Raw genomic sequence first — 25,550 nt, 5'->3', positions numbered from 1 at the left:
TCTCATCCTTGAGCTCTGGCAGTTTCCCTTCAAGATCCACCTTGCTATTGCCTCTGAGGTGGGGGAAAGGCCTCCCTACCCCCTGCCTCGGTGACTCCCACACCCTGACAGATCCCGTCTTCATAAGCCTTATTGCACAGGAGACAGGTACTAGGCAGGGCCTGCACCTCTGTCCTGTCTGGGACCCCAGTGCCTGCACTGGGCCAGGCTGGGCTTCCAGGCAATGTCCAGCAAGTGTTGACTACGGGACTCTATCAAGTAGCCAAATAGCGTAAGTGAGGGAGGGGTGGGTGCTGCTGGCCTCTGCCTGCCTGGGGAGCACTTTGGATGGGGCCACCAAATCCATCTCTGGTTTTGGGGTGGGGAGCACTGGGGCTCTTCCTCACCCTGCAGCCTTATTGCCATCAGCTCCCTGCCTCACCCCACCTGCAAGCTGCTGCCCCCTCCCTTCCAGAGCCAGCTGAGGCCTCTCCACAGCTCCCAGCAACCAAGGGGCTCCTGGGACACTGTCCCCCGCCCCAGGTCCCTCTGGTGACCCAAGATCTGACTTCCCCAACCTCACGTCAAGCTTTTACAGCTGTAGGCCTCTTCTGACCGGGCCTGACACCTGGCGGGCTGCAGCATGGGGTTTTGTTCAGCCACTGAGCCCTTTTCCCTGCCAGGTATGTCATCCCTAGGGCACATGCTCGACGGTCCTCTTGGCTCTTACTTCCTGTGAAAGACAACACCATCAAACAGAGCCAATGGCACCCAGTGCTCCTGACAAGAGGCCTAGGATGGGTTTTTTAAATTTTATTTTTAATTTTTTTAAATTGTGTTTATTTACCTTTGAAAGAGAGAGAGCGTAGGAGAGGGGCTGAGAGAAAGGGAGACAGAGGACCTGAAGCAGACACTACACTGTCAGCAGTGAGCCTGATGTGGGGCTCAAACTTACGAACTGTGAGATCATGGCCACACGATGACTGACTGAGCCACCCAGGTACCTCTAGGATGGTTATTTAAAAAAATTTTTTTTAATGTTTATTTATTTTTGAGAGACACAGAGAGACAGAGTGGGAGCAGGGGAGGAGCAGAGAGAGGAGAAGACACAGAATCAGAAGCAGGTTCCAGGCTCCGAGCTGTCAGCATGGAGCCCGACACGGGGATCGAACCCACGGACTGTGAGATCATGACCTGAGCCGAAGTCAGATGCTCAACCGACTGAGCCACCCAGGCGCCCCTAGGATGGTTTTTTGTTTTTGTTTTTTGTTTTTAGATAAAAATTCACCTACAGGAAAAAACAGAAGCTGCTTCCCTCAAGAAAATTCCTAGAGCCCCAGCTAGAAGAACCTTCTGGTTAGAGATGATCAGCAGCATGGCTGCCCCGGCCACGACCTTCAGACTCTCTTCTCTTCTCTTCCCTCAGCAATGTGGCCATGCATCCTGCAAGCCCCTCCTCCCCCAGCCTTGCAGAGCCAAGTACATTGGGATGCACATGCCTAATGCCCCAGTCCCTGGCACATGAACCCAGAGCTTGAGACATGGGCCAGAGTCCTTGACTGCATCTGCATACCAACCAGCCATCTGTGCATCTATGCGTCCATCCATCTCAGAGACTGTTCCCATAAAGGCATCCTTCCTGAGGTTTGAAGTCTTTTGTTTCTTTGAATTGTGGGCCAGCAGGCATGTCTCCTTGAGGCCTGGAGCAAGAGCGGGCTGGCCACCTCCAGGTGTTTGGCCAAACTCTGTGTGCCACCCCTGGATTCCCAGGGCCAGGAATTAAAAGTCTCTGCTCAGCTTTCCAATTTCAACTTCTGCCTCAGCCCTCCATCCACCCTATGCTTCAACCACACTCATCTCTCTTACAACTCCCAGAATTCCCCCATGCCGTTCCCACCTCTGGGAATGCCCTTCCTCCTCCTCTCTCTTGGCAAACACCAACAGATCTGTCAACGTTCGGCTAAAGTGTCATTGTCACAGTGAAATGCTCCTTGGGGTTTCCACAGCATTGATCACAGAATCATGCAGTGGGATATGCCTGAGGATGTCTCTCCAGCTACATTGGGAGGCTTAAAAGGCAAGGGGTCGACACAACTCATCTTTGTGCTCCTGATGCACAGTGTAGGATGGATCCACAGCAGTCAGTAGTTATTATGTGGGTGGTTGGTTAGGTAGGTGTGTGGGTGGGTGGGTAGATGAATGGGTAGGTGGGTTACTGATGGGTGGATGAATGGGTGCAAGGCTAGGTGAGTGGTTGGGTGAAGGGTGAGTGGGTGGATGGATGGAAGAGTAGACAACAATTATTTGAATGTTCTTACCTGTCTCATCTGCTTCCTGAAACCTCTCCTCTGACCCTGCCATCCAGAACATACCTATAATCATCCAGAATGAACTTTCTCCCTCCTTAGAAAGATCCTTCCTCAGTGTTAGAAATTGATGCTTGATGAATACACATCTATCTAACAGCTTTGGAACAGAGCTGAAATGACAGGCTGGCCTACAGATCCCTCAGAGGAAGGGAACATAAGAGACTAGAAGTCTGACATGCCTGGGAGAGCCATCTGTCTTGCATGGAGACCTAAGATGGGAAAGAGGTTTCTCTTTCCTCCTGGGCCATCTCATGCTGCTTGGTCCACTGAGTCCTTGGAAGTCCTCCTGGAGCTCTCCCCTGCCCTTTTGCCACACTGCCCTAAATCCCACCACTAGACTGAACCCTTTCCTGTGGTTTAGACAGCCTCTGCCACAAACATGTTTAACCTCCTCTGGAAGACGTTGACATTTTAGTATAAACTACCCTTTAATCTGTCACGGGAGGCAGAATTTCTGGTGGCTGAGAGAGATGAGGTGACTTTACTGCATAAAACTGAAGATCTCCTAATGGCAGGCAGAGAGGGACTAAGGCTGCCAGTGATTGCATTGAAGGTTTCGGTGGTGGCCTACCGCAGTAGGTAGATATTCTTCTTGTTAACTCAGCACCCCTTTGCTCTTCCATTAAACCCTCCACTTTCTTTCGACAACACACCTCACCCACCCTAGTGCATGTGTTTTCTTTTAAGTTTATTTACTTATTTTTGTGAGAAAGAGAGAGGTAATGAATGAGCAGGGTAGGGGGAGAGAGAGAGAGACAGAGAAAATCCCAAGCAGGTTCTATGCTATCAGCATGGAGCCTGACATGAGACTCGATCTCAAGAACTGTGAGATCATGACCTGAGTCAAAATCAAGAGTTGGACGCTTAATTGAGCCAACCCAGGTGCCCCTCCAGTGCATGTGGTCTTTAATGGGACTAATTCCCCCTGGCACTGCCCTGCGCAAAGCTCCAGGAATAGACTCATGACTAGCCTGGTCCATCAAAGCAATCTGTCATTCTGAGTGCAGGCTCAGGAAGGGGCAGGCAACCCAAGCCGGGCTACATGACCTAAAGCTGGGACTTCAAGGAACAAGGTCTCTCTGGTTCTCAGGGCTCCTAGCTGTTCAGGTGGAGGCAAGGTGGCCATACATGAGGAGAGCCCACTGAGGACGAAGCTATCAAAATAAAAACAGAGCCCACTCCCAGTGAGAGATGGGGTATGTGTCCCATGCCCACTCTGCCCAGGTCTCTTTGGTTACTTGAGTACGTTCCTTTGCCTTCCTTCAGCTGATTTGGCTTTTTTTTTTAAAGATGAATTGTGTCGACTCCCTGCCTTTTAAGCCTCCCAGTGTAGCTGGAGAGACATCCTCAGGCATATCCCACTGCATGATTCTGTGATTAATGCCGTGGAAACCCCAAGGAGCATTTCACTGTGACAATGACACTTTAGCCGAACGTTGACAGATCTGTTGGTGTTTGCCAAGAGAGAGGAGGAGGAAGGGCATTCCCAGAGGTGGGAACGGCATGGGGGAATTCTGGGAGTTGTAAGAGAGATGAGTGTGGTTGAAGCATAGAGTGGATGGAGCCTAATTCAGGGCTCAAACTCATGAACTGTGAGATTATGACCTGAGCCAAGATCAAGAGTTGGATGCTTAAGTGACTGAGCCACCCAGGCACCCCATGATTTAACTTGTGTTTCTGACACAACACAGAGATCCCTAAAGAATGCATTCACCTTGGACCAGCTCAGGCTACTAAGTCCATCCCCAGGCCTCTGTAAGTTCCCCAGGCAGGCCTCAGGAGTGACGTGAACCAAAATTTCCTCCTTACAAGCCAAGAAACGTGGGCACCTGGGCTCTCAGTCAACTCTTGAGCCAACTCAGCCTGCTGGGCAACTTCTTGTGGGGGGCGTGGGAGTGCCTCTCCCTTTGTTGTCTGCTGTGCTTTGTCACCGAAAGCAAGGCCTGGCCTGGGAGAGCCTCAGCTTCTAGCTGTTGTGCTCTTGGAGACCATCTGTTTCTCCCTGAACGGTGGCTGCAAAGGTCCTCAGCAATTTCCAGCTCCACATACCCATTGTATAGATGGAGAAACCAAGGCCCTAAGAGCTGACTTGCCTCAAGCACCCCACAGTTACCGGGCAGGGAGTCACCTTTCCTTGTACTTTTCCCCCTTTATCCTCTGGGGCCCAGGATCTCCTGGGTGGAAGCATGGGGTTGCCAGAGAGAGCAAGTCAGGCGTGTCTTTGCTGGCCAGGGCTCTGACTCACTGATCCACCACCCAGGGAGCACTTACTGGGTGTCTTGGCTAAGGATAGAGGAGCTAAGTCTTGCTAGGCGCCAGAACCTGGAAGGCGAGCATCCTTTTAATTTAAAAAAAAAAAAAAAAACTTCAAAAAAATGTTTATTATTTATTTTTGAGAGAAAGAGACAGAGCTTGAGTGGGGGAGAGGCAGAGACAGTGGGAGACACAGAATCCGAAGCAGGATCCAGGCTCTGAGCTGTCAGCACAGAACCCAATGCAGGGCTCAAACCCATAAACCATGAGATCGTGACCTGAGCCGAAGTCGGACGCTTAACCAACTGAGCCACCCAGGTGCCCCCTTTTAATTTTTTTAAAAGTGTATTTATTTGAGAGAAAGAGTGAGAATGCAAGAAGGGGGAGGGGCAAAGAGAGAGGGAGACAGAAAATCCCAAGCAGGCTCCACACTGTCAGCACAGAGCCCAACTTGGAGCTTGATCCCATGAACTTTGAGATCATGATCTGAGCCAAATTCAAGAGTTGGATGCATAACAGACGAGCCACCCAAGTGCCCCACAGCATCCTTTACACAATGTCTACCACTGGAAATTCTGCAAAGCAAACAGACCTACTACCTGACAGCTGATATTTATTGAGCGCTTACTCTGCACTGGACTATTTTTTTTGTTTGTTTTTTAATTTTTTTTAATGTTTATTTTTAACAGAGAGAGAGGCAGGGGAGGGGCAGAGGGAGAGGGAGACACAGAATCCAAAGCAGGCTCCAGGCTCTGAGCTGTCAGCACAGAGTCCGATGCGGGGCTCAAACTCACAGACCACAAGGTCATGACCTGAGCCAAAGTTGGCCGCTCAACCCAGTGAGCCACCCAGGCGCCCCTGCACCGGATTATTTGAAGAGCTTCACATCCACTATCTCGCTTAATCTTCTCCATGCCAGAAGGCAGGAGCCACAATTACCTGCATTTTATTGATAAGCCACTGGCCTGGAGGGCCCAGGGGGTAGGGGGCTGGTTGTGTCTTAGATCTGCATCAGGGCACAACACAGAGGGTGGGAACCAACAGGGGGCGTCCTCACCCCAGAGTGTCATTCTGCATATTCAGAGTAGGGGATGTGTTACGATCCCCATTCCACACCCAGGGAACAGGGCAGAGCTCAGAATAGCCTGGATTCAGCTCCGTCTCCCAGCCCCATCCCCTGAGGGTCACTTCAGGCAAGTTCTTCCCCTCCCCCACTCTGTGACCTCATCTGCGCTATGAGCTGATCGTATTAAAGGATAATTTCACAAATGATAATGTCATGACTCTTACAAATATAAAGTGAACCCATGCCAAAGATTTTCGTTAGGTCTTTTACGAAGGAGAGGACTGGTGAGGACTTAAAATCAACTCAAAGGACATTCTGCCCAGTAGACATAGATAGGCTCCTGGGGCTACTGAAATGAATTTGCCAATAGATGCACTAGAATCTATTATTCTATTTGGAATCATCTTTTTTTTCTTTTTCTTTTTTTTAACGTTTATTTATTTTTGAGATAGAGAGAGAGCATGAACGGGGGAGGGTCAGAGAGAGAGGGAGACACAGAATCTGAAGCAGGCTCCAGGCTCTGAGCCATCAGCACAGAGCCCCGACGCGGAGCTTGAACTCACAGACCATGAGATCATGACCTGAGCTGAAGTCGGAGGCTCAACCAACTGAGCCACCCAGGCGGCTCTCATCTTTTTTTCTTCAGGGCAGAAGTCAGTCCTAATTGGACAGGACAAAATCCATTTGTGTGTTTATGAGCAGAAATCATCTGCCCTGCACGTGTTAACTCCCATCTTTGTAGAGTTTCAAAAGGGCCCGGCCAGAGTCAAGGTTGATGCCCCCTATAGATCAGATAGGCCATGGAGGTCCGCTAGATGACACTAGCGTTCCACTGAAAGCGCACCTGGGGCTAGTTCTGTGCCCGTAAAAGCCTTTCGCAGTTTTTCCTGACGCCGTGGGGGGCTGGACTAGACAATGGCTGAGGCTTTTTCCAGCTCAGAGGCCTATCCAGGGGCTAACTAAGGCGTTTCCAGCCCTGGGAGCTGTATCCACTTTCAGACTCTTGTCCTGACTTTGCCTTTAAAGACTTGGATGCTGAGGGGTGCCACTAGCTCGCATAAGTGCCTTTGTGAACTTCAGAAAAGGACGTTCCTTCCTCCTGATGGACACAGCCCCAAGCCCCATGCTGCATTTCTGCCCCCACTTTCCGCCTTGGCCGAGTGTCTTTTATCAATGCACAGTGGGTTGCTGCCTGACATTCCACAGTCAGGAGTGGTGGTCCCCTGGAGGGTCTAGAAGAAAGCCATCGGCTTTGGGTTTGAGATGGGGGCACAGGCAGGTCCTGACACCACACCCAAGGGGCTTTTTGCAGGGGAAGCTGGCAGGGCTGGGGGACTGAGACCGGGAGGGGAGACCCTCCTCTACATCTGGGCTGGACTTGGAATTCAGGAGCAGCCGGTCACCCCTCGTCCAACCAGAGCTAGGAAGAGTGTTGGGGTCCCTGGGCATCCCCTGGTGTATTTGGGTGCGGTGGTGGGGAACAAGGGTTAGTGGTGTGGCAATGCCTTCCTAGCCCAGGGGTGCAGCATCACCAGGCTTGGCCTCCCTGCAGCTCCCCCAGCCCATTTCCAAGCCTTGCCCCTGGGGGCAGAGTGTGAGGACTCAGAGATGGCAGAGGAGAAAGAAGGTGGCCCAATCCTGGGGAGAACCTCCTTGCTCACTGCCCGTGGGCAACTCTTTTTTTTTTCTTTCACTTTTTAAAATGTGCATTTAGTGTTAAAATATTTTTAACGTTTTTATTTATTTTTGAGACAGAGAGAGACAGAGCATGAGCAGAGAGAGAGGGAGACACAGACTCCGAAGCAGGCTCCACGCTCTGAGCTGTCAGCACAGAGTCCGACGCGGGGCTTGAACTCACGGACCGCGAGATCACGACCTGAGCCGAAGTCGGACGCTCAACTGACTGAGCCACCCAGGCGCCCCTGCCATGGGCTGCTCTTTCATACAAAATTCTTCCCCGGGCCTGGGCTACAGGCAGGCAAGCTATTTGGCAGTGAAGAATACTGAGGCCCAGAAAGGGTACGTGGTTTATCCTAGGCTCCAGTGGCCTTCGAAGTGCAAGCTGCCTGTTCCCTGGACAGATACATGGCTCCCCCTGCCCACCAATCCTCATTGATCTCTGGGCCCCTCCCAGGCCTGGGCACTCGGTTTCCAAGTGACCGGAGAGCCAGAAGCAGCTTCCTGATCAAGCCAATGCCATTCCACTCCCGGGCCTTTGTCTTCTGAATTTCCCTTACCTTGACTTCTCTCTCTCTACTCCCATCCCTGTGTGTCCAGGCCCCTCCCAATGCCATGGGGCCCATTCCCTGTGCCTTCCTCCCCCACCCTCTAGGGAATCTTACTTGGGTCTCCTCTGCCTTCTCTGAGTGGCTTCCTGGTGCTTCTGCTTCTTACATGCTGGCTTCCAAGCGTTGCCCATCTTTCCTGGAGTCTGGAATCTGGCCACATCGTTTCTGGGTTGTCGCAGAACCCAGCACAGTGCTTAACTTGGGGAGCATGGGGCTGAATGAAAGAAGGGTCATTTCCAAGCTCTAGCTTTGTCCCAAGTAACAAGGTTTAAGAAGAGCAAAAGGGTCCTGAATTTCACTTCCCTGGCTCTGCCAAACCCTAGATTCCTACAGAAAACACATTCCTCAGTTTCCCTTATAATCCCCCACCAGCTGTAGGTGGAAGTGAAGCTACATACCCATCCTCCCCACGTGGCCACGTACACACGCACAGATGCCACACTTGGGCCCCACGGAGATACGCACAGAGATACCATGATCCAAGCCATAGGCACATCTGAACACGTGAGCATACCCATGCATGGGCCCCTAGAGGTACATATATACACATGCCCTGACCCAAGCTTATGGCCACATCTGAAACCATGCACACACACACAGGCATGGACCCCCAGAGCTATACATGCACAGATACTGACACCTGGGTCCATGGGCACAACCTGCACCTATCCATACACACATGCACATTAAACATTTTTTTTATGTTTATTTATTGTTGAGAGACAGACAGAGAGAGAGAGAGAGAGAGAGAGAGAATGCAAGCTGGGAAGGGTCAGAGAGAGAGAGAGAGGGAAAAAGAGGATCTGAAGCAGGCTTCACACTGTCAGCAAAGAGACCAATGTGGGGCTCAAACTCACAAACTGTGACATCATGACCTGAGATGAAGTCAGATGCTCAACCGACTGAGCCTTCCAGTTGCCCCCACACGTGCACATTTATACAGGGTCCATGTGCACAAACCCCCAGACCCAGGCCCACAGAAAAATATGCACCCATGCACATACATGTTTATGGGCACATAGGGGTACATGTACATAGACACCCGGGCCTGAGTTCACGGACACACCTGAACTTGGGCATGCACGTATTCACGGGTGACCAGATATACATGTGCACAAACATCATGGTTCAGCCTCCTAGACCCTTGTGGTACTCTATTAAAAAATTTTTTTTTAAATGTTCCTTCACTTTTGAGAGAAAGAGAGAGAGAGAGAGAGAGAGAGAGAGAGCACAAGCAGGGAAGGGGCATACAGAAAGAGACAGAGACACAGAATTTGAAGCAGGCTCCAGGCTCTGAGCTATCAGCACAGAGCCTGACACAGGGCTTGAACTCATGAACCACGAGATCATGACCTGAGCCAAAATGGGACACTTAACGGACTGAGCCACCCAGGCGCCCAGACACTTGTGGTATCCTTGCACACACACTTGTACTTTGATGGACACCAAAGGATACATGAGCATAGACACCCAGACTTGGGACAACAAAAATACTTGCAACCAATGACATATCACATAAAGGGTTAGTCTCCAAAATCTATAAAGGACGTATCAAACTCAATACCCAAAAAACCAATAATCCAGTGAAGAAATGGGCAAAAGACATGAATACACTTTTTCATAGAAGACATCCAGATGGCTAACAGACACATGAAAAGATGCTCAACATCACTCATCGTCAGGGGAATACAAATCAAAACCACAATGAGATACCACCTTACACCCATCAGAATGGCTAAAATTAAAACTCAGGCAACAACACATGTAGGTGAGGATGTGGAGAAAGAGGAATCTTTTTGCACTCCTGGTGGGAATGCAAACTAGTGCAGTCACTCTGGAAAACAGTATGGAGGTTCCTCAAAAAATTGAAAATAGAACTACCTTATGACCCAGCAATTGCACTACTAGGTATTTATCCAAGGGATACAGGTGTGCTGGGTTTTTTAAAAAATTTTTAAATGTTTATTTATTTTTGAGAAAGAGAGAGACAGAGCGTGAATGGGGGAGGGTCAGAGAGAGGGAGACACAGAATCTGAAGCAGGCTCCAGGCTCTGAGTTGTCAGCACAGAGCCCGATGCAGGGCTTGAACTCACGGACCGCGATTTCACGACCTGAGCCGAAGTCGGACGCTTAACTGAATGAGCCACCCAGGTACCCCTGGGTGTGCTGTTTTGATGGGGCACATGCACCCCCACGTTTATAGCAGCACTATCAACAATAGCCAAAGTATGGAAAGAGCCCAAATGTCCATCGATGGATGAATGGATAAAGAAAATGTGATATATATATATATATATATATATATATATATATATACACACACACACACACACACACACACACACAATGGAGTATTATTCAGTGATCAAAAAGAATGAAATCTTGCCATTTGCAACAACCTGGATGGAACTAGAGTGTATTATGCTAAGTGAAATAAGTCAGTCAGAGAAGGACAGACCTCATATGATTTCACTCACAGGTGGGATTTAAGAGAACAAAACAGATGGACATAGGGGAGGGGAAGGAAACATAATATAAAAACAGAGAGGGAGACAAACCATAAGAGACTCTTAAATAAAAAGAACAAACTGAGGGCTGCTGGTGGGGTGTTGGGTGGGGGGATGGGCTGAATGGGTGATCGGCATTAAAGAGGGCGCTTGTTGGGATGAGCACTGGGTGTCCTATGTGAGGGATGAATCACTGGATTCTATTCCTGAAATCATTATTACGCTGTATGTTAACTAACTTGGATTTAAATTAAAAAACAAATAAGTTAAATTAGATTAAAATATATGAATGAATGAATGAATGAATGAATAAATAAATAAACAACGACTTGCAACCATGCCACACCCGTGCCCTTACACAGGCTCCCAGGGCCACGTGTGTACCCACATCCATTTCCACCCCGCCGTATGCACCTGTTTACTCACATTTGCACACGCTTGGCCGCCCAGGGTATACGTGCCCAGACCCTAGACACATAAGCCTGGGCCACTGGGCTCCCCTGCACCTGTGTGCTCATACATAGCCATGCATGTGCACCCTCGGGTACACGTGTACACACCTAGACACAGACACTCAGGCGTGCATCCGTGGCCATAGGGGTTTGAACTGGAATCTCATGCACAAGCATGTCCTCATGCCTATGCACAATTGCTTTTCACAAACACCCTTGTCAGGATACAGGCCCGTTTGTATCTGCTGGGCTTTTCTGCACCCTAGCATCTCCTGTAGCCAAAGCAGCACAGCTTTAACGCACACACGTACCACATACGCATACACGTATGGAAGCATTATAAATATGCACACAGAGGCATAAGTGCACCATGCACATACGCGCATAACGTTACACATGCTGATACGCACACACACCCAGACACACATCCATGCAGGCACGCACACACCCAATTGCCCTTTGAGCCTCTCATTCACCAGCCCAGCCCAGCTGGTAATCGGTCCCAGATCCTGCATCCGGCAGAAGTTTCACATGAGATGTGACCCACGATTCACTCCAGCTTTCCCCAGCCCCTGTCACCTAGAGAGACTCCAACACTAGTCCCGTCCGTTGGGCTCCCACCAGGCCTGAGATCACACCATCACGGCTACTCTCCTGAAGCAAGGCATTGATGGCTCTAAAACTGCACATGTGTTCTGTGGGAGAACAGTCTGGCATGATCCAGTTTTGGGTGGGGCTTTAGAGGGAGACTTGGGGCAGTTCTGAGCTCTCCCAAACCATTCTTACGCATACTGCAGCATGGCCCAGGATGTTGTGTGGACACAGCTCCTGGAAACTGATCCACGAGAGTGCTGCGGATTTCATCCCTGGGCTTCCCCCGGGGCTGTACATCCCCTCTCTGAGCTCCAGTGGCCCCTTCATACCTAGACAAGGAAGATATGTCACATTTTTCTTCTTTCACTTGAACACTGCTGCCCTCGCATGTGGCCAAGATGAGTCTTCTGAAGTCAGATCCGAAACTGAGAAGCAATGTATTGGTTTGCTTGGGCCGCCATAACAAAATACCACAGCCTGGGTGGCTTAAACAACAGACATTTATTTCCTCATAGTTCTGGAGGCTGGAAAATCCAAGGTCAAGGTGCCATCGGGCTTGGGTCTGGTGAGGCTTCTCTTCCTGGCTTGTAGACGGCAACCTTCTAGCTTTGACCTCACATGGTCTTTCCTCTGTGCCCGTGTGTGCAGAAAAAGTGCCTGGGGATTTCTTTCACTTCCCTTATAAGGCCACCAGCCCTATAAGATTAGGGCCCCCTTATGACCCCATTTAATCTTTTTTTATTTTTTATTTTTTTATTTTTTTTTATTAAAAAATTTTTTTTCAACGTTTATTTATTTTTGGGACAGAGAGAGACAGAGCATGAACGGGGGAGGGGCAGAGAGAGAGGGAGACACAGAATCTGAAACAAGCTCCAGGCTCTGGGCCATCAGCCCAGAGCCTGACGCGGGGCTCGAACTCCCGGACCGGACCGCGAGATCGTGACCTGGCTGAAGTCGGACACTTAACCGACTGCGCCACCCAGGCGCCCCTAATCTTTATTACCTCTTTAAAAGCCTGATCTCCAAATGTAGTCATGTTGGGGGTTAGGGCCCCACCATATGAATTTTTTTTTGGTACAGGGGGCACAATTCAGGTCCTGATAGTCAACAAAGCACTATGTTGAGTTGCAGCAGTATGACCACGGCTCCTTCTTTTCCTCAGGTGCATTCCTGAGACAGGTCTGTGCAGAAACCACGTGGAGATGAGGCACAATCACAGCACCCCTCCCCTTTTTAAAGATTTTGTTTAAATTCCAGTTAGTTAACATACGGTTTAATAATAGTTTCAGGTGTACAATATAGTGATTCAACACTTCCATACAACACCCAGTGCTCATCACAAGTGCCCTTTAAAAAAAATCTTTATTTATTTTTTAAGTGATCTCTGTGTCTGACGTGGGGCTTGAATTCATGGCCCTGAGATCAAGAGTCACATGCTCTACTGACTGAGCCAGCCAGGTATCCCACGAGTGCCCTCTTTATAGACAAAGAATTCTCTATTGCTTGCAAAATATTGCATATGAGAAGTTACATTTATTGAGGTATACTTTATTATTATTACTCAAAAATTTTTTTAATATTTATTTTTGAGAGAGAAAGAGAGAGACAGAGCGTGAGTGGGGGAGGGGCAGAGAGAGAGAGGGAGAGACAGAATCTGAAGCCGGCTCCAGGCTCTGAGATGTTAGCACAGAGCCCAATGCGGGGCTCGAACTCATGAACTGCGAGATCAAAACATGAGCTGAAGTTGGACGCTTAACTGACTGAACCAGGCACCCCATATTATTTTTATTTGAGAGAGAGAGAGAGAGAGAGAGAGAGAGAGAGAGAGAGAGAGAGCATGAGCAGGGGAGAGGGGCAGAGGGGGTAAAGAGAGAATATTTTTAATGTTTATTTATTTTGAGAGAGGGGCAGAAAGGGAGAGAGAGAGAGAGAGAGAGAGAGAGAGAGAGAGAGAGAGAGAATCCCAAGCAGGCTCCACACCACCAGAACAGAGCCCAATTTGGGGCTCAGACTCATGAACTGCAAGATCATGACTTGAGCCAAAACCAAGAGTTGGACACTTAACCGACTGAGCCACCCAAGTGCCGAGAGAGAGAGAGGGAGAAAGAGAGAGAGAGAGAGAGAGAATTTTTTTGATATTTTTAGCATTTTTATATTTATTTACAATAGTAAGTTTTTGCATTTTACCAACACTTTAGTGAAATTCTTAAAGATCCTAAGAGATTTTCACTGGCCAATTATATCATTTTTTTGATTAAAAATAATAATTCCTCTCCTCCTTCCACTACTTAGGTCTCTTATTTCTATTTCATATCTTATGAGTTTGCCAGAATATTCAGAAAATGTTATATAATATTTGAGATGGGACATCCTTTACTTTTCTTGCTTGAAAATTTTAATGGAAATGCCTTTGGTGTTTCACCATCAAACATAATGTTGGTTCTTGGCTAAAGAGAGAAACTGCTTATTCAAATTGAGGAATTATCTGTGGTCAAAACTTAAAATAATTTTTACAAAATTAATAAATACTGAAAAAATTAGTGAGCATCGAGTGTTGAACTTACAACTATTCTTTAAAGCAATTGGAAGAGACCGAAACATATTTTTAATATAACTTGAGGGTGTCCAATTGGATTAAAATCTTTCACCACATGTAGGAAATTGCTCTTTTTCTCTTCATTTAAGCGTAATAATTCAAGTACATGCTTTTGAATATTATGCTCATTCAATTATTTTTGAGTTTCTGTCACACATATTTTTCCCCTGTAGGTTATAATACATCAAATTTGATTAATGCAGAAAGCTCTGACAGATATTTTAGTGAGTTAATTTGTACCTCTTAAATGTTTGAAATTTATATAGTTAGTTGACATCCTGGCTAAGGCAATAAAATACTGAGAAATACAAATACAAGCTTGTTCTTAGTCAACGTATGTTTTTTTTTGTATCAGCACCATAAAATTCCACACCTATAAATTTTGTTCTTATGCTGTAATCTTATTGGAAGTAAAAATTGTCGTAATATGGATTTCTCTGAGTTAAAAAGTAACAACCTAAAGACCTAGTTTTGCTTGATTTGCTTAGCTTTTCTGGTTTCACCTTTAGAGAAGATCCTTACAATAAATCTCTGTTTTGGTATCTGCATTTGAAGATTTGCCTCTAATCAGTTTTGTGGAAAATGTGTAGATTCTCTCTAGTCTTTAATTCATTGATTCACAGCGCTTATCGAACACCTGCTATGTGCTCTACATGCTTGAGATAATTCATGAATAAAACAGAGATCCCCATCCTAGAGAAGTGTACATGCCCACAGACAATAAACGGGAAATATGCACATGAATTATGTGGTATGTTAGATTCGACATGTTATATGATAAGGAGTTAGGGGCAGAGAGGAAGTGTAGATTGTGGTATAAAAAAAGTTGAGTGAGAGAGAGAGACAGAGAGAGAGAGAGAGAGAGAGAGAGAGAGAGAGAGAGAGAGAGAGAGAGAGAATCTGAAGCAGGCTCCATGGTCAGTGCAGAGCCCAATGTGGGGCTGGACCCCACGACCCTGGGACATGACCTGAACCAAATCAAGAGTTGGACACTCAACTGACTGAGCCCCCCAGGCGCCCTAATTGAGGTATATTTTACATACAGTAAAATTTCCCCTTTGTACCATACGGTTCTCTGAGGCCTTGCAAACAAAAATGGTCAGCTGACTGGCACCACTCCTAGTGTTACAGGAGGGTGGGAGAGACGCTGGTCCTTGTCTGTCACAGAGTCAAAGAATGAATTTCACGGACAACAGAGAGTGAGCAGAGCCATAGAGTTTATTGAAAGCAAGTATAAAGCTCTCAAGAGTGACAGGGGTCCCAACTGGGTAGCCGCTGAGGATTTCTGTCCCTGGCTTTTTATCGGGACCTTATCAGAAAGTCAGTGAGACTCCGCGCATGGCACCTAGCCCAGGCGAGTCCAGAACACTTTTATCCTTTTTTTTTCCCCCTTCAAACCCCACTGCTTCCTCAGCCTCCCACCTGTAGCTGCAGCCTGCTTCCCTGAAGGTCCCTTATCTCCCCCTGCCTAATGTAACCCTTTCCCTACTCGTTTCTCCCCCCTGGAATAGGGTCCCTAACTGCCATTAGAGAACAGGGATGATGACTGCTCTGGCTTCCTCAAGCTGACAAGGGACAGTGTGGGGGTCCAGCAGTCAGAGTCTACTCAAGGGTATGTCGGGTGGCCCACGGTGTGGATCAACAGGAAGGCTGGCAGGCAGGAGGCGGCACAAACAATGGCAGACGCAACGAGGAAAACACAAACTAAAGATTACACTGACCACCAAGATGACACCTCTAGGATGTCCCCAGTTCCCAAACCGGTCAAACAATCCAGGAGAGACCCTAACTTTGCCTAATTGTGTCCAAATGTCATCTATCAGCTGTGAGATTACGGGAATTATTGGTCATCTTGAAACAACACATGTCAGGGAATCTCTCACCACCCAGGCGATGGAGGAGCAGTAAGTAATCAGTGGTGGCTCGATTTTCCAAGAGTCTGGCCCTAACTTCGTTTCATTCTTGATTTAAAGCATCTAATGCTTGTGAGGTGTCATTTGGTGTTCTGCTGAGCAAGCAGACAGTTTGCTCTATTTTGCAGTGTAAAACTTTTCCAAAAGCCGGGAGTCCTACCAGGAGAAAGAGCCAAGACAGCCATTTACCATTATTACTTTGCAAATTTGTAGGCAAACCGAACCCGGCCTAAAAATGTGTTTTATAAAGCACAGCTTTGATTACGTCTTGCACCTTTTCTGTCTTGCAGGGGAAGGCCTCTACTCAATTAGTAAAAGTATCAACCCGTACCAACAGATGTTGGGACCTCTTTGACCTTGGCATGTGAGTGAAATCTAATTGTCAGTCTTCCCTGGATAGCCTCCAGGTCCTTGACTGCCTGGGAGAGCAAGTCTGTGGTTGAGAAGATTGCTTCTAGGACAGACTTCACAGGCCGCTACTACTTGCCGAACTGTCCTTGACAAATTTTTCCCAGTAAGCATCCTTTGGGCCATTTGATAAGTTTTATCCCTCCCTAAATGAAAGGCCTGATGCAGTGCTTTAACGCTCTTCCAGCTCTGGGAGCTCGGTATTAGTAATTGCCCGGCTCTGTTTGTAACCATCCCGAGGGCTGGAGACAGTATCTAGTATCTAGCCCCAGTTCATTTCCTTGGGAGAGTAGGTGGGATTGAGTCTCCTTTAATCATTGATAGAGCGGGTGAGCTATTTTCCTGAACCCTGGTATCCACCGCCTACAATATCCAGTAATTCCCCCAAACTCACACGATTTTCTGTCCTGGAGTTAGTAGCACTATAGTCGCTAATTCAGTTATAATGTCCCTTGCTAGCAAGGGAGTAAGGCTCTCTGGCATTATCAAGAAAGAATGAGAGAAAGTTAGTTTTCGCTGTATGCAGCCCAGGGGCTGAGAGAAAAATTTAGACATAAGTGTTCTGGAAATGACTCTAATCAGTATACCGTGTCTGTATAGTTGGCCTGGAGTGGAAAGGAAGACTGAAAACGTGGCTCCGGTATCAAGAAGGAAACGAACCAGCTTTTTAGTTACCTGACTTTTCCAGAGTTACCCGAGGGTCTGGGCTTCCAATAGACAGTTGGCTCCCGAAGCCACCTTGAAGAGTCCCAGAACCCATCAGTCCCTTTCAGGGACACTGGTTATCTGAGCCCTTGCAGATAGAGGTCCCCGAGGGCATTCAGACCTCCAGTGATTGTCTGCACACAAGGGGCATGGCTTACAGGGCTTTGACTTCTGTTGTCCCTTCTGAGGGCAGTCTCGTTTCCAGTGTCCCAACTGGCCACATAAGTGGCATCTGGTGCCAGGACCTCGGGAAGACTGGTCTGACATAGTGTGTAAGGCCTCAACTAAGACCTCAGGTTTTTCTTAAGCCTCCTTTCCTGTTTTTTTTTTTTTTTTTTTTTTGATATCAGTTGTAATCTACTTGATTGGCAGCTCATAAGAGCTCCCCCAGGGTCCCTTCCAGGCCAACAGCCAATTTTTGCATTTTCTCTGAATATCTAGGGCTGATTGACAAATTTGTCCTTTAAAATCATCTCAGCTTTAGGGGTGTCAGGGGAGATGGCCAAATGTTTAATGAGAGCCTCCCTCTACCTCTCCAGGAAGGCCATCAGGCTCTCATTCTGTGTTTATAAAATAGTGGCTAATTTAGCACAATTTAAGGGCTTAAATTTAGACCTCCTTAATGTCTCCAAAACACAAGCTTGGAAGTGGCGGCGATATCCTTCCTCAATGGGATGGTCACAGTCCCAATTAGGATCTTGGGATGTGTCTACCTGGGCCCCAGTAGGAAACAGGAAATTCCCTATAAGAACTCCAGCCCCATGATAATTCATTAGTTTCCCATCCCCATGTCTTTCAGCCACTGCCAGAACCTCATGCTTCTCTGTCTCCTTAAGCAACTGCTTTAACAACACCATCATTCATATCTTTCTAGGTCAATTTAAAAACATGTGTAATATTCTGAAAAGCCTCTGTATATTTATCTAGATCATCAGAAAATTTACCTAGATATCCTTTTACCTGTCTTAAATCTTACAATGAAAAAGCTACCTGTAATGTTATTATGGTGATGCCTCCTTGGGTCCCCCCTTCTGTCACTCTAGCTTCTTGTAGGGGCAACAAGCCTGTTACATTACGGGAAGGGCCTGGGTAAAGTGGGCAGCAGGGAGCAGAAGTTCACATTTTTGAGTCTGGATATACAGATCGAGGACCCGAAGAGGAGGAGGTTGAGGTGGAAGACTTCCCCGGTTGTGGAAGGATGCGCTAATTTTATTTTGGCCCAACAGTAATCCTCTTTACAAATATATTTCAAAAGGCTGGCAAAAACCATTTTTGTAAGGATAAAATCGGCCTTCGAGGGGTCTAAAAGGGCCAAAGTCGAGGTTTATTCCCTTGCCTTTTTCAGCAGTGCCCACATGAATATGTTCCAGCCATGTGGATGTCCACTTTACAGTATCTACGTAGTTACAAATCAGCATACCGCGGGGTAAGTGTAGCAACATGGCTCCCATGTAATCCCGGTAAAAGCCCATCATATATTATGCACTCCTCGTAAGGCACAGGCACCCATTCCTTTGCTAAATAGAAACAATACAAATGTGGAGCATTGCTTAATTACATTTAGCAGAGTTTTAACTCTTAGAAACCTTAGTCTCCAGTAGTGACCAATTGTGAACTGTCCGTGACATCAGAATATTTTTGTAGATAGCAAATGTATGAATCAATTAAGCACAAACCATGTTTTTTTTTCAACAGATTTAAATATCCTTAGTTTTTCTGCCTCTTAGCCAAAAGCACAAACCTATGTTTAGGAAGCAATGCGTTCATATTCCATTTGATTTGGAAAAGGCCTAAATGTCCAATGGATTCAATCCAGTTTATTATCTAAATGAACCTTTAATGTTTTAGGTAACCAAAGACCCTGAAAGCTACCTTAACAGTTACGCATGAAGACTTTGAGACAGACAAAATTAACCATCATTTTAAGCCATCTTTTTGCTGACAAATTGCAACAGAGATATTTATGAGCTTATTTGGCCTTCAGTAAACCTACGTAGAAAAAGTTTTATATACTTAACTCTGATAATTCAAAAGACACGTCTTTCTTAATTACGCTCCACCTGTGTCCATTAAAAAGTTCCCCATTGTCAATTTTTACCTGGGGCACCAGTGAGGAGGTCTGAAATGGACGGTGTGAGTCTAAGGGGGTGTTCTTGGCTCCTTGACAGCGAGGGGAGGAGGAGGAACCCATGGTGCCAGAGGCACCCAGATGGTCTAGGAGTCAGTTATGGAAGCTGCACCCACGTGGTACAGAAATAGGATGGGGAGGAGAAGGCAGAAGAGGTGAGGTGCCACCAAGAGGTCTGGAGGCTGATAAAAGGCCAGAGGGCAGAGAAAAAGGTCTCCTGGTCCCAGAGCTTGTCAGCTCGGACAGATGAGCAGATACAGATTTTCTTCTACCAACAAGTGGAATTAGGCAGTCCATTTCAGGCCAGAGAAGACCGGAAACTTCCCTGAAACAAAAGGAGTTTGGGCAGATGCTTGGGAATACTGCTTAGTGTCTCTATCCCAAGGTACACCAACCAAAGACAGTTGGGCCCTAATCATCATGGTCATTGACCCAGGAAATGAATGAGGGAGAAGCCCCCATATACAGTTAGCGTAACCAGAGTGTATTAGGAGAAACAGCAAGAGAGGGTCAGAGTCCCCTTCATTAGGGATGGCCTGTGTTTTCTTCAGCAACCTGGGTCAGGTTTTGGAACACTTCTATGTATCGATCATAGTTGTCTGCAAATTTGCCCAGGTTCTTTTTATTTGCTTAGAATCTTGCAAGGAAAAATGGAAACGTCATGGGGTCAAATTCACCAGGAGGCTTTTCGGTCAATGGATTCATTGAATGTGCCTTCCTTTCAGGGGGAGGATTTCTCATCCCTGCCAATCCTGGATAAGGAAGACATGAAGGTCTAACAGGTGGCTTTTCCTGAGAAGAGGCCTCAGGGGGCAAGTCCACGAATACTTGCCCTTCTGGGCTCCTTACAGGGGCAGGAGGTCGGCACCTAACTTACAGGTCTTACATAAGGAACTTCTGACCATTCGCCCTCTCTTCTACGATATAGATCTAACTGTAAGATAGTACTTTACTGAATACTCCCCTCAGGAGGCCAGGACTCTCCATCCCCCAGGCCATATTGAGGCCAAGCCTGGGAACAAAAAAAAAAACTTCATGCTCTCCCTTTTGAGCATTTGTGGATCAAATCTTTCCCAACTTCTCAGAACACATTCCAGAGGAGTTCCCCATTGCAAAGGGTTTGTGACCCATCTGGCCATCCGGGTAGGAGTCAAGAACCTCAAGTACCTATTATATTATAGAGTGACTATGACACATCCCAGCATATCAGCTCTCCCCTTTAGAATCAAGGCGTCCCTGACCCGCCCTCCCCAAGGTGAGAGGATGGCCTGGAACCCTGGGTCTAAGAAGGATTGGATGAGTGGGGTAGCCGTTGTGACCCGCTGCTTTAGCCCCCACCCAACCCTGCCTTCCTTCCTCTGGATCCTTCTAAATGTCTTAAGGAGTTTGGCGAGCTTAGTGATTCAAGGTTTGTTATCTGTAAAGCTTATGGGTGCGAGCAAACAGCTGGGGCGGTTACGGGGAGGCATGTGCTGCGTACGGAGGAGGCTTCCCCGGGCCGTGACCCCCAGGGCCGGTCTCCATCCTTTTACGTGTCTCGGGTGCCCAATGGGAGCCACAGGGCAGGTTCAGAGTGCTGGATCGCCAGTCCTTATGTGTGCCCCTGGATGAACCTTTCCCATGACCGAGAGGGTCTCTGACGACCTCCGTCTTTGGAGGCCCCTTGACAGGGCCCTCATTTCGCGGTCGTACCAATTTGCTTGCACCCCCAACCCATGGAATCTAGTCCACACGGTCATTATTTCCTCACCTCCCCCCGCCCCAAGCATCTTTCCTTCCTGTATGCCTCACATCCTATCAGCAGATGGGTCCCGATTGTTAAGGTTCCCGCTGGTGCTGCCCACAAAGAAGGCACTGATGGTAGATCTCTCGTCCCATTCTTAATGTTCAACACCAAGGGAATACAAAACACTTGACGATAGTAAGCTGCTTCTAGCTTGTCATGAGGGGAAACGACCCAAATGTTGTCTGCTCGCATTCAAGCCTAGAGCACTGACCACACGGAAGACTGAGTCATATCTGACAATAAAACATTTGTCTCCCCAAACAACAGAAAAACGGAAAAGATCTCTCTGCTTCCTCGAGACTCTCACGAGAGACACTTTTAAAGGGGAGGTCCTGAAAGCTACACAAACAGCATTTCCTCCCTACGTGACAAAATCAGTAGGGCCCCCTATGAAACTGCTGCACCCAAGAGATCCCCAGGTGTTTGGTGGAGAACGAGCCACGGTTATAACGAGGGATTCCAGATCCTGAGACGAGCCCCTAATTGCCGGAGCATATTGATCATCGGGGTTGGAGAGGTTTTAGAAGGCATTTAAGAAGGACAGGGGAAGGAAGAATAAGCCGAGAGCAGAAAAAAGGGGAACTGGTTAGGGTTAGGCCAACGTTCCCCTTTCACAAGGGGGGATTGACCAACCTTTACCCAGAAGCCTGAGACTCGAGACTGGCGGCCACACGACCTGCTTTTAACTGGCCGACAGGTGCCTGGTTTTGAGAGTCTTGGTAAGGAGATCCTGCATTCAGAAAAGGAGAAAGAGTCCATTGTTACTCACCCTCTGGCCGTCCCAGGGTCTCGGCACCAGAATGTTACTGGAGGGTGGGAGGGACACTGGTCCTTGTCTCACGGAGTCGAAGGATGAATCTCACAGATGGATGACAACAGAGAGCGAGCAGAGCCATAGAGTTTATTGAGGGAAAGTACAAAGCTCTCAAGAGTGAGAGGGGTCCTGACTTGATAATAACTGCTGGGGATTTCTGTCCTGGCTTTTTACTGGGAACTTATTAGAAAGTTTGTGAGACTCCACACATGGAGCTAGCCCGAGCGGGATGGGAACACATTTATCTCATCCTCTTCTTCCCCAAACTCCGCTGCTGCTGCTGCTGCTGCTGCTACTTTCTCAGCCTCCCACGTGTAGCTGCATTCTGCCTCCCTCAAGGCCCCTTTTCTCTCCCTGCCTAATGTAACCCTTTCCCTACTCACTACCAGTGCAGAGCCTGACGCAGGGCTGAAACTCATGACCTGCAAGATCGTGACCTGAGCCAAAACCAAGAGTCAGAGGTTTAACTGACTGAGCCACCCAGGTGTTGAGAGAGAAAGAGAGAAAGAAGAGAGAGAGAGAGACAGACAGAAAGAGAGAGAGAATCCCAAGGAGGCTCCATGCTCAATGCAGAGCTCGATGTGTGGCTTGATCCCACGACTCTGGGATCATGACCTGAGCCGAAATGAAGAGTCAGACACTCAACTGACTGAGCCACCCAGGCGCCCTAATTGAGGTATATTTTACATACAGCAAAATTTCCCCTTTGTACCATACCGTTCTCTGAGGCTTGACAAACAAAAATGGTCAGTTGACTGGCACCACAAGTGGGACACAGAGCAGTTCTCTCCCCTCTGAACAGTTCCTTGTGTGACCATGTTGAAGTCAGCCCCTCCCTCCACCCTAAAACCCCTGCTTTCGGTGCTATTCCCATAGTTCTGGCTTTGCCAGCATGCCATGTAAGTGGAATCACACAGTACGTAACCTTACTATTCAGGCTTCCCTCACTTAGCATAGTGCATTTGAGATTCCTCTATGTTGTATGCATCAGTAGTCTGTTTTTTCATTGCTGAGTACTAAGTAAGGATGTATCCATTTGTTAGTTTATTGGCCAATTGAAAGAGATTTGATGAGACACTTGGCTACCTTGAGTCAGAAGGGCATGCGACTCTTTTTTTTCCCCCTAGTTTATTAAATTATCTGAGAGAGACTGAGACAGCGTGAGTGGGGGAGGAGCAGGGAGAGGGAGAGAGAGAGAATCCCAAGCAGGCTCTGTGCTGCCATCCCAGAGCTTGATGCAAGGCTCAAACTCACAAAACCGTGAGCTCATGACCTGAGCCCAAACCAAGAGTCGTATGCTTAACCGACTGAGCCTCTCAGGAGCCTTGAGCATGTGACTCCTGATCTTGGGGTCATGAGTTATAGCCCCACACTGGGTGTGGAGATTACTTAAATAAATAAAACTTTAAAAAATGGAAAAAAGAAGGATATTTGGGTTGTTTCAGTTTGGAGTGATTACAAATAAAGCTGCTATAATTACTGGTGTGCAGTTTTTTGTGTGAACATGTTTTCATTTCTCTTGGATAAATACCAAGGGGTTGGACTGCTGCATCGTGTGGAAAATGTATGTTTCACTTTATGAGAAACCACCAAACTGTTTTTGCAAGGTGTCTGTACCATTTAACATTCCCACCAGCACTGTAGGTGAGTTTCATCTTCCCCAACACTTAGCATGGTCAGCCTTTTTTCAGTCTAGTCCTTCTAATAAGTGTGCAATGTATCTCATTGTGGTTTTTATTTTTCATTTCCCTAATGGTTAATGATGTAGAGCATCTACTCACAGGTTAATGTCATGTGTATTTCCTCTTTGGTGCAGTGTCTGGTCAAATCTTTGGACATTTCAAAAATTGGGTTGTTGGTTTTCTTTTTTTTTTTTAATGTTTTTATTTATTTTTGAGAGGGAGAGAGAGACAGAGCATGAGCAAGGGAAGGGCAGAGGGAGAGGGAGACACAGAATCTGAAGCAGGCTCCAGGCTCTGAGCTATCAGTACAGGGTCTGATGCAGGGCTCAAACACACAGACCATGAGATCATGACCTGAGCCAAAGTAGGATGCTCAACTGACAGCCACCCAGGCGCCCTTGGGTTTTTGGTTTTCTTATTGAATTGTGGGAATTCTGTTTTTATTATTTTCTATTTATGTATTTATTTCCTTATTAAGTAGGCCTCATGCCCAACGTGGGGCTTGAACTCATGATCCCGAGATTAAGGGTTGCATGCTGTACAGACTGAGCCAGCCAGGAGCCCCTTATTTACTTTTTACATTGTAGTATAGTTGACACAAATTGCAACATTAATTTCAGGTGTGCAACATAATGATCGTGTTATGCTCTGCTCACCACAAGGGTAGCTACAGTCTGTCACCATACAGTGCTATTATAATGCCATTGACTATGTTCCCTACACTGTGACTTTCATTCTTGTGATTCATTCCATAACTAGAAGCCTGTACCTCCCACTCCCTTTCACCCATTTTGCCCTTCCTCCCACCCCCACCCCTCTGGCAACCAACCTGTTTGTTGTCTGTATTTATGGGTCTGCTTCTGCTTTGTGTTTGTTGTTGATTTCTTTTGTTGTAAGGTTCCACATATAAGTGAAATTATATGGCACTTTTCTTTCCCTGACTTATTTCACTTAGCATAATACCCTCTAGGTCCATCCGTGTTGTCACAAATGGCAAGATCTCATTCTTTTCTATGGCTGCATATATTCCATTGTACATATACACCGCATCTTCTTTATTCATTCATCTGTGGATGGACACTTGGGCTGCTTCCGTATCTTGGCTATTGTAAATAATGTTGCAGTAATCATAGGGGTGCGTGTATCTCTTAGAGTTTAGATTTTTGTTTTCTTTGGGTAAAGAGCCAGTAGTGGAATTACTACTGGCTAGTATTTCCATTTTTCATTTTTTGAGGAAACTCTGTACTGTCTTCCACAGTGGCTGTACCAATTTATTCAACTGTGGGAATTCTTTATATATTCTGGATACTGGTCCTTTGCCAAGAACTGCATTTTGAAAATATTTTCTCCCTGTCTGGGGTTTATCCTTTCGCTTTTGCATTATACTTTTATATCTATTATTTTATGTCATTTATTCTTTCAGTGAGTATTTATTAAGACCTACTATGGGGGCACTGGGGTGGCTCAGTTGGTTAAGTGTCCGACTTCCGCTCAGGTCATGATCTCATGGTTCGTGAGTTCAAGGCCAGCATTGGGCTCTGTGCTGACAGTGAGGAGTCTGCTTGGATCCTTTGTCTCCCTCTCTCTCTGCCCCTCACCCACTCACTCTCTCTCAAAAATAAATAAACATTTAAAAAACTAAAAAAAAAATGGGGCGTCTGTGTGGGTCAGTCGGTTGAGTGGCCGACTTTGGCTCAGGTCATGATCTCGTGGTCCATGAGTTTGAGCCCCGCGTCAGGTTCTGTGCTGACAACTCAGAACCTGGAGCCTGTTTGGGATTCTGTGTCTCCCTTTCCCTCTGCCCCTCCCCCACTCACACACACTCTCTCTCTCTTTGTCAAAAATAAACATAAAATTAAAAAAATAATTAAAAATAAAAGAACCTACTATGTGCCTGGTACAGCTCTAGGTACTAAAAACACAGAAGGGAATACAACACATACAAACCCCTGTCCTTCAGGGACTTCCCATACTCAGTATTATTTTTATTATTATTATTATTATTTATAT

General features: G+C 47.0%; 1 protein-coding gene across 3 annotated transcripts in view; it reads right to left on the bottom strand.

Annotated features, from left to right (window-relative positions):
- Window positions 1-22,130, bottom strand: part of PORCN (porcupine O-acyltransferase) — a 43,235-nt gene extending 21,105 nt beyond the window's left edge. For 2 of the 3 annotated variants that reach the window (XM_045050561.1, XM_004000476.6), the window contains exon 1: window positions 21,814-22,130. The gene's annotated coding sequence lies outside the window, so the exon portion shown is untranslated. The remainder of the gene's footprint in view (window positions 1-21,813) is intronic. The other variant, XM_004000477.6, reaches the window with a different exon arrangement.
- Between the last annotated feature and the right edge of the window lie 3,420 nt (window positions 22,131-25,550).

The sequence above is a fragment of the Felis catus genome, chromosome X (assembly GCF_018350175.1).
Source record: "Felis catus isolate Fca126 chromosome X, F.catus_Fca126_mat1.0, whole genome shotgun sequence".
Taxonomy (NCBI): Eukaryota; Metazoa; Chordata; class Mammalia; order Carnivora; family Felidae; genus Felis; species Felis catus.
Note: the sequence above shows the minus strand (reverse complement) of the source record. Positions and strands in the feature narration are given on the sequence as shown.